Source organism: Lepidochelys kempii, chromosome 7 (assembly GCF_965140285.1).
Source record: "Lepidochelys kempii isolate rLepKem1 chromosome 7, rLepKem1.hap1, whole genome shotgun sequence".
Classification (NCBI taxonomy): Eukaryota; Metazoa; Chordata; order Testudines; family Cheloniidae; genus Lepidochelys; species Lepidochelys kempii.
In genome coordinates this window covers 2015477-2022059 of record NC_136386.1, presented here as the reverse complement: position 1 = coordinate 2022059, position 6583 = coordinate 2015477, and the positions used below count along the sequence as shown (strand labels likewise).

The following is a 6583-nucleotide window of genomic DNA, read 5'->3' as shown; positions in this document are numbered from 1 at the left end:
GTAAATATTATGGCTTTGGCAAATGGTACAGGCTGCACAGTGGCGGGCTGCAAAAGAGCTAAAATGGGGGGCCCACCATCCTGTCTTTGTTACAGCAGAGACCATCCCCTCCTTTCCGACATGCGAAACACCGTGTAGCAGGGCGGCCAGAGATGGGTAGAGTGAAAGGGGGGCTACAAAGGCGCCAGTAGGCGAGCGCCAAAAGGAATCGGGATGTAGAGAGCAACCTTGGGCAACCTAGGATTCTCTCTCGGTTTCTGGGGCAGAGTCTTGGAGCAGGGCGAGGTCAGTGAGGGACAGGAGGGTAAGAGGAGAGCGGAGAACAAGGGACTCAGACATTTCGACTAGGCGTGCTGCAGCAGCCACAGCACGCAGGCAGGGGGGTAAGCTTTGGGCAACAGGGTCTCAAGTGGCAGAGAAATAAGCTACTGGGTGGTTCTTTTCTCCGTGCAGCTGAGTGAGAACTCCAAGCACACACCCAGATTGTTCGTGGCAGAAAAGGGTAAAAGGCTTAGAATAGTCAGGCAGCCCTAAGGCAGGGGCAGAAGCCAAACCCTGTTTGAGGCAAACAAAGGCAGAATTGGCCTCAGGGGGCCATGGCATGGGATCAGGCACAGAGAATCAAGTGAGTTCCTGGAGAGGTTTTGCAAGGGAGGCATATTGGGGAATCCATTGTCTGCAAAATCCAGCCATGCCTAAAAACTTCCGGACCTGGCGTGGGGCGCGGGGTCGGGGAAAGCTAAGAATAGCTTGGACACGGGTGGGAGAAAGTGCACGGGAATCCTGGGAGAGGAGAAAGCCAAGGTATGTGACAGAAGCTTGACAGAATTGTAGTTTACAGCGAGAAGCTTTGTGACCCTTATTTGCTAGGGCAGTAAGGAGCACTAAAGAGTCAGTTTCAGAGGCAAACAATGAAGGGGAACAGAGGAGTAGATCATCTACATATTGGACTAGAGTGGACCTGGACGGGAAAACAAGGTCACCAAGGTCTCGGGCTAATGCTTGGGAAAAATATGACTCCTGGGGCAGTGTGGTCCATGTGTACTGTTGCCCCTTGTAAGAAAAGGCAAACAGGAACTGGGAGTCAGGGTGAACTGGGACAGTAAAGAAGGCAGAGCACAAATCAACAACAGTAAAATGAGTTGCATCTGGTGGGATAGAAGCCAGAATCGTCGCTGGGTTAGGGACAACGGGAAAGGCAGGTATGAAAATGCGGTTAATGGCCCGAAGATCCTGAACAAACCGCCATGATTTACCATCAGCTTTTCGAACTGGGAGGATAGGGGTGTTACAGGGGCTGGAGCAGGGGATAATAATGCCTTGTTCCCGCAGGGCAGTCATGACTGGATCAATTCCAGCCTCGGCTTTGGGGTTTATAGGGTACTGAGACAGGCAAGGCAGAGGTTTGGAGGAATCAACAATAATGCAGACGGGGTCAATATGTAAATGGCCCACTTCAGATGGGTGGGTTGGCCACAGAGAGGATGGGACCTGTGAAATTAGGTGTTCAAGGGATGGGACCAATGGGCAGCAGGGGACCGGAGTGGAAAGGGGAGTTTCAGACAGCAGGGAGGCTACAGAATCACTCAGAGAGGACTAAGGGATTTGTAAGTAGACACCATCCGGGGAACAGTAGATGGTACAGCCAAGTTTACATAACAGGTCCCGACCCAAAAGGTTCACCGGAGTCGAATCCGAGAGGAGGAATGCATGGTCCGCGGAAAGGGGACCAACCTGGACTGGTAGAGGCTTTGAAAGGGGATAAGGGGTTGGGACTCCCGTAATGCCCACAGCAGATATGGTTTTTTCAGAGTGGGGAACCTCAGGCAGGTCGGCGTACGAACTGCAGAGAGCGAAGCTCCCGTATCAACAAGGAAAGGGAGAGAAAGATCATTAATAGTCAAAACACATTCACCCGTAGGAGTGAGAGGCAGTAAAGGAGCTAAAATTTCCTGAGGTTTCCTGGTGTTCTGTCATTGCTGTGGGACAAAGTAAGTCTGGGGACTGTCGGGCTGTGCCGATGGGGGGTCTAGCTGGTTGTTTACAGAGCTATTAGGCCGGCGCGGACACTCGTTTTTCCAGTGTCCGGGTTGTTTACAGTAATTACAAACACCCCCAAAACCCGAAAATCCAGTTCCACGGCCCCTCCCGTGACCACGTCCCCCTCCCCTCGGATTCCACTCCAGAGAACCTTTTGGGTCGGGACCTGTTATGTAAACTTGGCTGTAAGTCAGCTGGATTTTTGTTTGTTTGCCCATTGTCACCCAGGTTGACATATATACTAGAGCAACCTAAAAAAATGTAAAAAGAACGAGGAGTACTTGGGGCACCTTAGAGACTAACAAATTTATTTGAGCAGACTCATGATGACTCATTACACAAACTAAAAACTATTCCCCATGCTAATTTTCCCCCTACTGCTACTCATGCCTTCTTGTCAATTGTTTGAAATCGGCCATCCTGATTAACATTACAAAAGTTTTTTTTTCTCCTGCTAATAATAGCCCACCTTAATTGATTAGTCTCATTAGAGTTGGTACAGCAATCCCCATTTTTTCATGTTCTCTGTGTATATATATATCTTCCTACTGTATTTTCCACTGCATGAATCTGATGAAGTGGGCTTTAGCCCACGAAAGCTTATGCTCAAATAAATTTGTTAGTCTCTAAGGTGCCCCAAGTACTCCTTTTCTTTTTGCTGATACAGACTAACATGGCTGCTACTCTGAAACCTAAAAAAAGTCTCTCTTTTTGTTTCCCAAGGAAGAGTTCTTGAATTTTTTTCTCTTTAGGAGCTTGTTACAGCGCCTTCACTACTCTGGGAAATATCAGGTATCTAGATATTTATGCCTAGATCTACATTTTAAAGAATGAAATAGGTTATTTTGCATTTCTTCTACCAAGTCTGACCTATTAACTATCATAGGCAGTGATGCTGTAGCCAGGTTGGTCCCAGGCTATTAGCAACACAAGGTGGGTGAGGTAATATCTTCTATTGGAGCAACTTCTGCTCGTGAGAGAGATGAGCTTTTGAGCCACACAGAGCTCGTCTTCTGATCAGAAGCTCGTCATTCTTGCCAACAGCAGTGGGTCCAATAAAAGCTATTAACTATCAACCATTTTCATGGATTTAAGGCCAAATGGGACCATCCATAATGGTCATCTACTCTCATCTCCTGCATAGCACTGGCTGTAAAATTTCATCCAACAATTCCTGTAGTGAGCCCAGTGACTCATGTTTGAACCACAGTCCTCTGTGCCAGTTTTCCAGGCTGATATTCAAATAAATTAAAATCTCCAGTTCACATCATCCACAATAATGTATTGATTTGCATTCTTCTACAGCCCCCATTTCCAGGCCATCTTGGTACCACGCATTCAACTGGAAAACGGACCAATTCATCTTCAGCCAAATATTTGACACAGGCCCTAACTATGACTAATATTTATATTGTGATAGAACAAAGAAGCCCCAGTCAGGCCCTGAGGTCTAACTGTGCTGGGTGCTATACTGAGAGAAAGGAAGACAGAGATCACATGTCTAAAAGCCTACAATGCAAAGAGATAAACACCAGACAAAGGGTGGGGGAAGGGATGCGACCAACAGGCAGAAGGATGGAGTGAGGGTGGGCACGTCATATTAATGCCAGGACTTTTTGTCTTTACTGTATTTGTTTTATCTCTCTTATAAAACTGAAGAGTCAGGGGGACTGTGGGGCAGTCAGGGTTGCAGTGGGGCAAAGGGAGGAATTATGGGAGGGGGAGGGAAACTCAAGAGCAAAGACGAGAAGGGTTGTGGGAAATGAGAAGCATAATAGGAATGAATGGTAAGGTTGGGTATTTGAATGGCTGCGATGTGAGAGAGGGGCAGGGTGAAGCCACTCCTGGGAATGCAGCAGGTGATGGGTGGGGAAATGCAGCATCACCAATTTTCTTTCTTCCCTGCCCCACACTTTCAGACTCAGTTCCACCCAGCGACGGAGTCTCCACCGGAGCCCACCATGACGCCGCAGGTACTTTGCTGTTTGGCTCGCTGGATTGCTTTGACCCAGAAACGCTCTCTGGAGCACAGTTCAGAGAGGTCTTTGATGAGGAAGGAGAATTAAAAGCTGCTGTGGTCTACAGACTCATCAAGCCAAGGCAGAGGAGGGCAAAGACGAACCACTTGTAAAGCAGATGACAAATCTCATACGCTGGTGCTCATGGGAGATTTTAACCAGAGAGAGAGAGAGAGAGAGAGAGACAGCCTTAACAACTACCATCGCTAGCTTTGCCCTAGATACCCAGATTAGTTACCTCAGCATTAGCAGTGTCCCCATGGTAGTTCTTCCAGTCAGCACAGGGAATGTTGGCAGGTCAGAAGTAGCATAATCTGTGTACCTAAGGCAAAGTTAGCAAGTTTTAAGGGTGATCATATCTCTCTCTCAGTAATAACAATCTCCTGCAAACACCAGGCCACAAAACTTGTCACCCCCACTGCTTACGATCACTACCTCTGGTGGGCTATATTTATTTGTTTCTCTATCACCCCACTCCAGCCCCAGCCCACTTGTTTGTCTCGTCCACCTGTTACACCTTTTCTTTAAGATGGTAAACTCTTTCGGGGTGGGGACAGACATTTATACCCTTATACAATGCCTAGCACTATAAAGCCTACCCTGGTTGTGGCTTTGAGATCTTACTACAGTGTAATTACTTTACTGCAGTGTAATTAGGCTTGGAAGGATTAGATTTTTATCAGTAAATGTCAATAAATGTTGATTTCACCATACACGCACAAACTGATGAAAAATATCTCCATTGATAATTGAAATTTGCAGACAGGCAAAGTAAGGAAAATGCTTCTTAGACCTTATTAGAGTTTGATTTAAAGATGTTTACTTTGTATATTTTGACAAGTGATGTTGACAGTTCATGTTTTGATGGCTATAAAGCTTGAGCTTTTTGAATCTCAGTCATTAAATAATTATTGTCTGCCCCCCATAATTGCCTGCAACTGTAAAATTTAAATTGACAAAAAAATACTTAATCTCCATAATTTTGCATAACTGTGAATATTTACATCAATAAAAATAAACCAATATTATCTGTCAAAATTATACAAAAAAATAAAAATTGAATTCTTCCAAGCCTAAGTGTAATATTAAATAATAATTTTCATTTTTCAGCTTGTCTATCTGTTCTACAGCTAGAGCTGGGAGAAATTTTTTGGATGAATAGCTTATTTGCCCAACCCTGTAATTTTGGGTTTATTGAATTCAAGTTGCATTCGGCTACTAATTTTGATTTTAAAAAAACCTGAATTTTTTTAAAGAATATAAATGTTTTGTTTTGACATTTTCAAAATGAAACATTTTGACGTTTGTAAAAAAAATTTATGGGAAAAACACACCTGACAACTGAACAAAACATTTCATTCTACCTGAAATTATTTTTTCCAAGCAAGAAAAACTGAAAAACTTTCATTTCAGTTTGACCAAAACAATTCCCCCCCCCCAATTCTTTGGTTTGCCACCAAACCAAAAAAAATCTATTATTCACTCAGCAATGAGTGAGGAGTCAATAGACTCAATTCTTCATTCTCCTTCCTCTCTTATTCTAAACCACAGGATTTTACGGCTTCCACTGACATAATTATCCATATGTGTTCTACCAGTACAATACCCAGCTCCTGCAGACAGGTCAGATACACAACCTTTTACCACAAAAAATAAATTTAACTCTGCTTGGGTTAACTATCTGGCCAAATATACAACTAGTCAAGTGCAAAGTGAAGGTCTGACTCTTCAAAGCCTGTAGGTTTCCATTCATTTCATTAATTTGCAGGAGTCTTCACCATCATCTGTTCCACCTGACAATTCATCTCTTTGATTGATGCCCAGCTGGATCAAGTGGATGGATTCACTGGTGAATGCCCATTTGTAGTCAGAAGAAACCCAAGGAACATTCAGTCATCTCTCTTCCACAGGTAGAAGAAAAAGTAGCAGAAATTGGCTACTTGGAAGTTCTCTTGTCTGTATTAACTCTGATTAATAAAAAGCATGCAAATAACGATGAAACACATCACTCCCTGACTCAGATAATACAGAAAAAAAGACACCAGGCTACTCCCTCCTCCCAGACCCCAAGCGACTTGCATTCTAGCTACATATGTATAAAAACAAGTACCCAGAAATGCATTTCTCAGGTTTAACTGTCAGAGGTGATGCACAAAACAAGTAAGACAGAACCTAGACCTAAAGGTTCAAAAACAATAAAGCTGATTGATTAGAATTTAAACACCTTTTATTTCAGAACTAAGAATAAAAGTGCAATGTGAGGAACACAAAGAGTGTCAACAGCTGTTTATAGATACCACATATTACCATTTATTTACTTTGCTTTTAAAACTCTGTATATTAATGTAAAATATTCTGCCTTGCTCTGTATTTAAAAAACACCAACAGTATTTTCTTAACTATAAAGGAGTCCTAGAGTTACATTGGTCAGAAATGACAAGGCTGTTAAAGAAAATACATTATTGTCCTGGAGAGGTTGGGAGTGTTGGAGTCATGATACCCTTATTCCAGGCTGCTAAAAAGCA

At 43.7% G+C, this 6583-nt stretch overlaps 1 long non-coding RNA gene across 1 annotated transcript; it reads left to right on the top strand.

Annotated features, from left to right (window-relative positions):
* The first annotated feature begins 1644 nt into the window (after positions 1 to 1644).
* On the top strand, positions 1645 to 6218 carry LOC140914042 (uncharacterized). The gene is made up of 4 exons (XR_012159746.2): positions 1645 to 1991; positions 2764 to 2832; positions 3960 to 4013; positions 5827 to 6218. It is a non-coding gene; the product is annotated as an uncharacterized LOC140914042 (long non-coding RNA).
* Positions 6219 to 6583: the final 365 nt, after the last annotated feature.